At 44.9% G+C, this 10,884-nt stretch overlaps 2 non-coding genes across 2 annotated transcripts; one reads left to right on the top strand and one right to left on the bottom strand.

Moving 5' to 3' along the window:
• Positions 1 to 4,982: 4,982 nt before the first annotated feature.
• Positions 4,983 to 5,054, top strand: trnam-cau (transfer RNA methionine (anticodon CAU)). The gene has a single exon. It is a non-coding gene; the product is annotated as a tRNA-Met (tRNA).
• Positions 5,055 to 9,622: 4,568 nt separating this feature from the next.
• On the bottom strand, positions 9,623 to 9,705 carry trnal-cag (transfer RNA leucine (anticodon CAG)). Its single transcript has one exon. It is a non-coding gene; the product is annotated as a tRNA-Leu (tRNA).
• Between the last annotated feature and the right edge of the window lie 1,179 nt (positions 9,706 to 10,884).

Raw genomic sequence — 10,884 nt, 5'->3', positions numbered from 1 at the left:
TGGAATGAAGCTCCAGATATTCACAAGATATTCTAGATCTTAAAATAAAGCATTTTTATATTTGATTTATTGTTCATTAGCCTGCTTCACATTGTTTGATTTTATGTGTTGGATATAAATAGAACTTTGATCCACAACCTCCACAAACACTCTTGTCCAACTTTTGTGCCCAAATTTTCTCCTCATGAGGCACCAAATCAAGTCAAATCATTTTTATTTGTTTGAACCAAATCACAACAAAGTTCTCTCATGACTCTTTACTAGTAGAACAGGTCCAGCACCAAACTGCTTCAATGAATCTGCACCCAACAATTCTCCATCAGCAGCACATCCTGCAACAGTGGTGATGAACACCTTCCTTTTAAAAGGCAGGAACGTCGAGCAGATCCAGGATCAGTGGGGACGGCCTCCTGCTTTGACCGGTTGTATTTAAAGCTCCATCAGATTGGAACAACCTTTCCTCCTCACTTGGGTCTCTCTCTTCCTTTCTCATCTTCAAATCATCAAGCATTTTCAAACATCTGCTCTCGTTTCTGATGCACCTCCCCTTTTCTCTCCAGGATTCACTCTCTACTTGTTCTTGTTTGTTCTCTGTACTGTAAATATGTGGATATTTGTGTATGAATATGCATTGTGTACTTTAATGGTGCATGGAAGCAGTATTTATTTAGATGGGTGTTTAAATGTATGAGTATGTGAACACAGGCCCACTCTTATTCTGCAGTGGGATCTCTGATCATACTTTGTATAATACTGGATGGTGGTGGTGGTGGGGGGGGGGGGGGTGGGGGGCTTTGGGGAACATTGTTGGCCTGTACCTGGGTGTATGATGTGTGTGTCCTTGTGTTGAAAATAGAATCTACTTTTATTATTGTTGTATTGTTGGTCATTATTTGTCAGGACCCCCTCCAAAATGAGATGGTGCATCTCAAGGGGCTGCCCTTGAAATCAAGTATCAAGAATGAAGGTGTCTGCTGGTCTTGGTGGACCCTCTGCTTCTCCAGCTGAGTCAACAGATTCCTGTGTTGCTTGAGTCATTGTGTATCCTGGCTGCATTCAGTGCTTTCACCGCTGCAGCCCAGCGTGATTGCCAGTCAGGACAGGTGTTATTAAGAATGGAAGAGGGGACAGTTTTGGCAGGACAAGTTGCTCCACATTCAGGAGATGGTGGGAAGTTTCAAAGCTGCCATAAATCTTGATGACAAACTTCTTCACTGTGTGGGAGGTTCAGAGTCCCTGGTTTGATTGCAGCTTTGACCTGAGCAGGTGTTCATCCACATCTCCGTAACAGGGGACACTTTATCACACCAGTGGACAAACATCAGCATTCATCACCCAGCAGCTCCTCTGATCAACAGAACAAGTTAAAGTATTCTCAGAAGGACGGCATGGATCCCTCTACCTCTCACATGCTAAGCTAGCACTCTACCATTGGAGCTAAGTCCCTGCTAATGAGCACAGCAGATAATGCAGGTTGACCTTCATGCAGGGTTTAATGAGCGTCACCACTTGAAGCTTCTCTGGTTCAACAAACCCTTGGGACCAAGACATGAATTGTAACCTGTGCAGGTCCAGACCCATACTGAAGTTGGTGGAGACAATTGTTTCAACCAGGGACTGAATGAAAAGACTTGCCCAGACTCCAGCTCACTCTTCTGAACAGACCCCTCATCTCTGTGTGGAGTAAACATCAGAGGTGGGGGGTGCAGGTTCTGCTTTGACCTCCTGACCTCCTGGGTAAAGCAGTGGAGATGTTGAGCTTGAAGGAGTTGACGGCCTCCTTCATCTTCTCATTGGTTTGCGAAACCCAGCATCATGAAGTGTTGCTGAAATTCAACATGTCAGCTGAGGCCAGAGATTCCTGCGTTCCCTGAGTCCTTGAGTGTCGTCTCTGTTGTTTGAAAGCACAAAGCTGTTCCTGATGGTCCAGTGTGTCAGATTCTGGGCTCTCACAGCTGTAACTGGGGTTTGAGCTCCGTTAAGGGACTGGTTTTGTGGAGAGAACCAAGCAGAAGAATTGACAGTTTCAGCAGGAAAGGTGACCATTGCTCCACAACCTCAGTCCCAGGATTCATTCCTGCTTCACCCAGCATGGCCCTATGATCAACAGAAATGAACTGCCAGTGGAGGTCCTCAGTAATCCAGGTCCTGGTTTCTCTAGATTGCTGTGTTGTAGTCAGGACACTTGCAAATATCAGCCTCTTTCCTCCATGATCTCTCATTCTTTCTGTTCTCTCCATTTCTCCTCTTCGTTTCTACTCCTTGCTGACTGTTGTTCCTCACTTGTGGCAGAGTTCAGTCAGTGGACCAGACATTTTGCCACTGCACTGTCCATCATCAGGGCATTTAACATCCAGGACTGGCTCCCAGATCATGGCCATGACCTCATCCCCTGCACCAGTGGACAGTTCATCAAGGATGGCAAACATGTGGGTCTCAATTCCCCTCCATCTTTGTAGGTTGGTTACATTTCCTCCTGGTCTTTAATCCATCTTTAGTTGACATTTTTCTGTTGAGCCCAGTTTGTTGACTGCCAGGCTGTCTTACTTTTCAATGGCACAACAGCAGACAGCAAGAGGGTTGCTATGGTGCAGTTGGTAAAATCCCTATCAATGGTCTGCAGAAATATGCTGGGAGTTCTTTTTTATTATGAACCAGAATTCAAAGACCAAAAGCACAGAATTTAGAGATCAAAGAAAGAAATCAAAGACAGAACCTGAAGATCAGGAAATGGCACAGATCAATGAGATCCATGGACTCATCAGTGAAGGTTTTCTTTTGGTTCATGGTCACTTGTTGTCGTACTGGTGTGATGATGTCAGACCCTTCACATTCAGTTCAAACAGACTCCAAAGTGTAGCTGTGATGCAGAGGGCAGCAGCCTTGTGCTTGGTACCGTCATGGTTCTCTGCATTGTTAGCAAACTCACCAAAGACCTCCCTGAAAGCAGGATCATTTTCCCACAGTGCTTTTTTAACCAAGTACCAATTTGTCCCCCTTTAAAAAAACAAACAAAGATGAGATCAGACTGAGATGGACGAGATGATATGGATGTGATTTATGGCTTTCAAACTCCAAATATTAAATTTTTCTTCAGGGCTTTTGAGAGGTTCTGGGTAATGAATGAAAATTTAAGTTGGGCAAAAACGACATGCGGGGTCACTGTGTGTGTTTACACGTGTGTGTATTTCTTGTTTTATGGTGTTGGAGACCATTTCCATCATCAACACTGATCAGGAGTCCTCGTCCTCATGGGGACCAAAGACCGGCCCTGATGCAGCGCAATGCAGTTTGTGAGTTCTTTCAGAGTGAAGGTCTGGATTGAGTTTAGTTTCAAATAAAGATTAAGATTCAGTTGGTTAAGATTAAGATTAAGATTAAGGTTAGGCTGCACATAGAATGAAGTTGATCGAATGTTCTCATAAGAATAGCTGGGCACACCTGAGTGTGTTTACATGCAGACTTCCTCTTGTGACAACTGATGTCATTGGAAACCATCTTGAGGACATTTGGAGAAAGTTCAATCATTCAGCTGCAGGTACAGTGACTTACAACACTGCAACAACAACAAAAAATCACCCTCCACAAACACTCTTGTCCAACATTTGTGCCCAAATTTTCTCCTCATGAGGCATCAAATCACTACAAAAACAGCCATTAAGTTGATCTGGTTGGCACTGGTATTTGTTCTTGCTGCAGCTCAGGAGTGATTCAGGAGAAGAGTTTCAGAACAGCCCAGGTTGGGGACTGGAATTTTGAAGTTTCCCCTGGAACCAAACAACCTTGGGAGGTAAAACCTCCAATCCTAGCCACTCAGATGCAGCAGCAGAAGAAGCTGTCATCCACCCTGACAGTCAGAGCATCAAGTCAAGAAAACATCAACCATCTTGTATGTGGAGTCTGGATTCTTTTCTAGAATGAGACGGCAATGACAGTCCTGCCAAGTGACATCACTGACATGACTGGATGACTTCAGTCACGTGACTGGATGACTTCAGTCACATGACTGGATGACCTGAATGAATAAGAAATCAAATATAAAAATGCTTTGTTTTAAGATCTAGAATATCTTGTGAATATCTGGAGCTTCATTCCAGCAGCAGACCTCCTCAGGTGATGACTTCATATTTGACATGTTTACCATTCAATGAGACTCATTGTCAGTCCATTGAAATCTACTGGTGTTCCTGGTGAGTTGATTTAACAACATGAGCTGACAGAATCTACGTTCAGGTAGGAACCACCACATCCAGGGGTCTGGACCTTAGAGCAGGCAGAGCCATCGAAGTAGCAGACTAAGCTAGCAGACGTTAGCATTGAGAAGAAACTGATACCTGAGTCTACTTTTGGGTCTGGTCAAGTGATGACACAATAATATGACATCGTTTTCAGACTGACGCCTGCTCAGCACTGACCAAACACTGCCCTATTGCATTGTGGGAAATTTCTGCTTGGCTTGTGTCCATCAATACACACAAAGAAATTTATCTCATGCTGCCGTGACCCGGATTCGAACCGGGGTTGCTGCGGCCACAACGCAGAGTACTAACCACTCTAGGATCAGGGCCTCCTCAACAGCAGTTTGAGCTTCTATGTCTTTGTCTCATTGAGTGTTAGGGCGAACAGCTGTTGAAAAGCTGATGCCCGACTGCGGCGGCCCCTGATGCAGGAGACGGGCCAGGCCCCGTTCAGAAGGTGGTGGATATTATTCTTGGTGTTTTTAGGGCATGTTTCGGCCTGTCAAATCCTGATCGGGGCCAGTTTGGTTGTGTTGTCTGCAGCATTATAAAGGTGGGTCAAACAATTTAGGTTGAGACGAAGGATGGCACGGGCAGAGCAGACGCAGGTCTTCATTCCACCCGCAGAGCTGTAGAGCATGGATCATGTCAAGGACTAAATGAGGGGAAAGAGAGCAGGAGAGCAGGGCAGAGACAAACACAGAGAATGCTCTCCTAAAACAAGGACTGTTCTGTCAATGGTAGAGCAGAGTGGCGCAGAGGAAGCGTGCTGGGCCCATAACCCAGAGGTCGATGGATCGAAACCATCCTCTGCTAAAAGAAGAAAAATAAAATAGACCTGCATCTTCAGAAATATGTGTCTGTTAAAAAGAGGTTCATAAGGATATTTTCTTCCACCAGAGTCACCAACCATTGTGAGAGTTAACAACAGTCCACTTTCTGACTGAAGCAAAAGTAGACTTCAAAAGGTTTTTCTGATTCAACATAGCAGCTAAATTTCCATTTCCATTTCCTGAACAGGACAGGTTATAAAAAAGGGAATGTCATGACTTCCTCTGTATGTTAGAATATGAACGACTAAAAATGTTCATGCCCAGTTTAAAGTTAGAATTAAACTGAAAATACCAAAATCTCCCCTCTTCAGTCCTGTCACTCAATGTTGTAAACTGTTTCAAACAAATTCTACTGTTCAAAGGGTTCAAGTGTTTCTAATGAAGCTGAATGTTCTCCTCTGCTTTCCTCAATTGGGTTTCTTTCATGTCCTCCTGAGATCAAAGACAGAATTCGAGGTACAAATAAATATACTATCAAAGCCCCCTGATGACATCATCATCAATTCTGTCTTTGATCTGGAGGCTCTTGCTTTAATCTTGGCTTTGATCTGACTAATGTTTCCTGACAGGTTGCTGTTTCCACTCCAGAGCAACCAGTAGTTGATCCTATCAGACCAGTCTGATGAACGTAGCTTTTCACTGTCAGTGGAATCACTGGGAAAAGAAACTCCTCCTGTCAGATGAAGGCTTCACTGTGTTGAGGAGGGTTTCTTCAGATGATTCTAGAAGAATAAATCAAAACCTCATCATTGAACATGAACATTAATCACTGATGACTGTTTTAACTGAACCTACTGGATACTGTGGTGCCTGATGAGGAGACAACTTGGGTACAAAGTTGCAGAATGGTTTCCAAATCAAATTGGTTGTTACAAGGGAAAGTCTGCATGGAAACACACACACACACACACACACACAAACACACACACACACACACACACACACACACACACACACACACACACACACACACACACAGAGTCCTACTGACTAACCCATGTTTTTCTTCACTTAAACCACCACTGGAGTATTGAAAGAGATTGCATGAGACACCATCAACTTACATTAAAAACCCCTGACTGCCTTTAATTCCCTCCTGGCTGCAGGAAATTAGACAGACCAGCCCCTAGATCGGGCCTGCATGGTGGTGCAGTGGTTAGCACTGTGCCCTCATAGCAAGAAGGTTCCAGGTTTGAGTTTTGGCTCGGGCGCGGGATCTTTCTGTGTGGAGTCTCCATGTTCTCCCCGTGCCGGCGTGCGTCCTCTCTGATACTCCAGCTTCCTCCCATAGTCCAAAAACATGCAATTTGGGGACGAGGCTGATTGGATTCTTTAAATTGACCGTAGGTATGAGTGTGAATGGTTGTTTGTCTCTGTGTGTTGGCCCTGCGATGGACTGGCGACCTGTCCAGGGTGAACCCCGCCTCTCGCCCATAGATGCTGGGATAGGCTCCAGCCCCCCCGCGACCCTTACTAGTAAGGAATAAGCAGAAGATGACGATGGATGGCCCATAGAGTGGAGGTGAGACCACAACCATGCTCTACAATCAATATTTACATCAAACCAGCACCATCTCAACAACTTAACCTGACTAAATATATACATGATTCCAGACTACTACACCAACTCAGTCATACATCCACATAATCATTCAATGAACCTTGTCTGTGATTGTACCCCCTCCCCCATCTGGGAGCAAAGGTTTGCACCTACAGCTCTTAAGGAGCTTCCTTGGGCCGCTCTCCCCTTTTGGCTCCACCCCCTTTAAGGAAACCACCAGGAAGAGGTGAGGACTGACCGTGACGACTGAAACTGCCACATTTACATGAGACAAACTAGATCAACACTAAATACCAGGCCTTGCACAGTGATTCCCACTGACTGACACTGGGGTCTTCATTTTCCACAGGCAGGATGGCCGGTCCCCCTGTGCTTCCCAGGTCCCTCCCTGGAACACATGGCATAGAAAATGTTTCACTTGTTTGCTGATTCAATAAACCTCACCATTAACATGTGTGTGTGCCTCTAATTTACATAAACTGTTAATACCAAGACAAATGTTACCTTCAATTAATCATTGATGTCATGGAACCCTTGGTCTCCATTACATTGGTCAACCAGAGAAGCTTCAACTGGTGACGCTCATTAAACCATGCATGAAGGTCAAGGTGCATTATCTGCTGTGCTCCTTAACAGGGGAATTAGCTCCAATAGTAGAGCGCTAGCTTAGCATGTGAGCAGTAGAGGGATCGATGCCCTCCTTCTCAGAATACTTTAACTTGTTCTGTTGATCAGAGGAGCTGCTGGGTGTTGAATGCTGATGTTTGTCCACTGCTGTGATAAAGTGTCCCCAGCAAGTCATCACCCTGTAAAGCACCAAATAACAAAAGTTACACTTTACAAGTAGAACAGGTCCAGTTCAACACTCCTTAAATGAATTTACACCCAACAATTCTTCATGAGCAAGCACATCCTAGCTTAGGCCCAACTTTTCTTGGCGCTCTCCCAGATGCTTGGGAGCTTCTGGGGGAGCGCTAGTTGGGCCTAAGCCAGGAGCTAAGCTAAGTTGGTCTGCACCAGCTAGTGGGGGTTGGCTAGCTCTCGCAGCTTTTGGTGCAGAGCCGCTGCTGGTCCAATTCAACATCGCTAAGCCTCACCTCCAACACAACAAGAAAACTACATTTAACACACTTATCAGTATCACTAAAGGAGGCAGAGGAGGAACAAAACATGTGGCACCCTGAGCAGGAGAGAGGAGAACAAGAGGGAGAAGCCATCGTTAGCTTAGCGTGTTTACAAGGCAGAAAGACTGTTGCTACCAGAATGATGGTCTTTTAAACTTCAGCCAAATAAAGCAGGAAGGTATTAATTTTTGGTGGGTAATTAGTCAATGAAATAAGGAATTAGCAGGGAGGATCACACTTTAGCAAGCACAATGAAGCAAGGCTCTACGTTCAGCAACACAGAAAAAGGACTTGAGGTCACACGCTTCCTGCAACCAAGGTCAAAAATCCAGGACGGACGAAGGGGAGGACAACAAAGACAAAGACACAAGAAACAGAGATAATAACCATAAACTCCATAACAACCATAACAAATATAACCATACAGAACATATATAACAAATATAACAAGAAAAGTATTAAAAGATGTGTCACCTCTGGTCAGATACCCTGATTTGCATTTATGTCTCTCAGCATTTGCATTTTCATGTTAAAGCCTCTAGAATGAGGGGATGAATGCTGCAAAATGGAACAGCAACATTGAACCCAAGTACAGGATTGGTGGGAGACTGATGGTCGCTGTTTGGGTTTTTGAAGAACAAGGAGGGCATGGCTTCAAGTTGGATTCTCAGAGACAATTTCCCCAACCTCTACATTGGAATCTGCACTGCCATCCAGTCACATGACTGAAGTCATCCAGTCACATGACTGAAGTCATCCTGTCATGTCAGTGATGTCACTTGGCAGGACTGTCATTGCCGTCTCATTCCAGAAAAGAATCCAGACTCCACCTGTGGCTCCATGATAACTGATGGACCTCTGGTTGGAGGCTGGACGATGATGTTTGGACTGGAAGGAAAACTCCTTGTCCAAATTCCATTGTGTTCAAATTTAAAGTCCCACAATCAGAAGTAGCTGAATCTGACAGGTGGAGGTTTGGAACTACAAGATGGTGATGTTTTCTTGACTTGATGCTCTGACTGTCAGGGTGGATGACAGCTTCTTCTGCTGCTGCATCTGAGTGGCTATGATTGGAGGTTTTACCTCCCAAGGTTGTCTGGTTCCAGGGGAAATTTTAGAATTCCAGTCCCCAACCTGGGCTGTTCTGAAACTCTTCTCCTGAATCACTCCTGAGCTGCAGCAAGAACAAATACCAGTGCCAACCAGATCAACTTCATGGCTGCTAACAGCCTCAGACACTTGATTTCCATCAATCTGGAGCCAAGAAGGCCCTCACCTGTGGTTCTCCTCCAGGAGGGTCCAGGTTCTGCCATTGTGGCTCCTGGTGCCACTGCCAGAGAGCCTCAGCTGCACACTGCAACATTTCAACAGGAGATTGACATTCCTTCAAATGTCCTGACATCTGATTCCAATGGTTCTGTTCCATCTTTATATTTTAAAATCAATCACACAATGAAAGCTGCCTCAGCTGCTTTAAGAGAGAGAACAAGCTAAGAGATCTGAAACCAGTAAAATATGCTTTTCTGTGTGCAAACTAGTGAGGGGCACGGAAGGATATTTTACCACCACTACAGAACCCAGACTTTAGTCATGTGATGAGATGGTGACTCTGATTATGAAGTTAATGGACAAAATGTGAATTGAAAGAAAACACATTTCTTCAGTAGACTTTGATCCAACATTGAAGTTAGAGTTTGGTGGCTGCTCCATGTTGGAGGAAACCAGGCAATGTTGGACCATCACAGGGAAGCTCCTTTGCATCCTCTGCTGCCAGTTCAACCACTCACTCCCATCAGTGGAGAGCAGCTTCAACTGGGTTTGGAATTTACCACTGTGGATGCATAGGAATGTGGAGAAAATGTCCTTTGTCAGAAGTGGGATTTGAACCCACGCCTCCAGGAGAGACTGCGACCTGAACGCAGCGCCTTAGACCGCTCGGCCATCCTGACAGACACTGAAAGTTGCAGACTTCAATATCAAATGAATTCATTCACTGACAAAGTAGAATTTTTTCCACAGGAGCTACTGGCTCCTTAGTTGTTACATTTATTGTTAACATTAAACACACAGTCTGAGTTCATGGCAGTAAGAAATGAACCAGAACATTTGAACCACGTAACATCTCTTGATCAGTTTGTTACATGGGACACATTCCAGACAGGAAGGTCCTTCTGAGACTTGAACTGGGATCACTGGACGCAGAGTCCAGAGGGCTCACCATTCCACCATGGAACCAAACACAAAGAGGAGGTTCCTCTGAATACCACTTGACATCACCTGCAATCAACCTGTTGATATTTGGAGGTTCATCTTGCTCTTGTTCCAGACTCCATTGGCAAAAGGATCATGAACCACAAGGAAATCATGGAACTCCAGATTGATTCAGGACTTTCTAACTCCATCGTATGACGTGGGAGCAAAGACTGGCAAGGCCTTCCTTAATTTATCAGTTAATTACTGCTTCAACAAACATGCCACTTAATTAAGTTACCAGAATTTCTCTCATTGAAAAACCCACCAGCCTGATTTCTTGACACGACATGAAAAATTCTCCAAGAACCCACAGTTGGGTGGAAAGATACCAGGTTAACCAGGAGGAGTCCTGTTCCTGAACCATGGATGGAACAAAGTCCACTGTAAAACTCAGCAGTTCCTGAGTGCCAGATCCATCCGGGAGCTTGGGTCTCCCCTTGACTGTGGTGATCCATGAGATCAAGGAGGACAGAGGAAAGAAGGATCCTGTTGGAGATCTCCTCCCTTCTTCCTCCACTTCACTACTACTTGGATGTCAGGAATATGAGGTACTTTACTCAAATGAGGTATTAGGAGTTTCCTGTTTGACAAGAAGGAAGTCAGAGGTTCATACCTCACTTGTTGGTGGTGCCCTCAACCTGCTGAGAGCATCACTTAGTTCTCTACAGAGAAACATGGCAGCTCTGCTGAAGGCTGCAGGAAACCTGCTGGAACTGAGACTTGGACTCAGATCACTGGATTCAAAGTCCTGGGTGCCAACAGGTCCACCAGGGCATCTGTGCTTTACTTACCGTGTAAAAAGGACCACAGTGGTCGTCTGGTTTTAATTTAACAAACAAATACGGTTGAAAACTTTGAGACAGAGACACAGGGCT

This window comes from Aulostomus chinensis, chromosome 1 (assembly GCF_037954235.1).
Source record: "Aulostomus chinensis isolate RoL2024-O1b breed Wild chromosome 1, RoL_Achi_v1.0, whole genome shotgun sequence".
In the NCBI taxonomy this organism is placed as follows: domain Eukaryota; kingdom Metazoa; phylum Chordata; class Actinopteri; order Syngnathiformes; family Aulostomidae; genus Aulostomus; species Aulostomus chinensis.
This window is presented reverse-complemented; position numbering and strand designations above follow the sequence as displayed.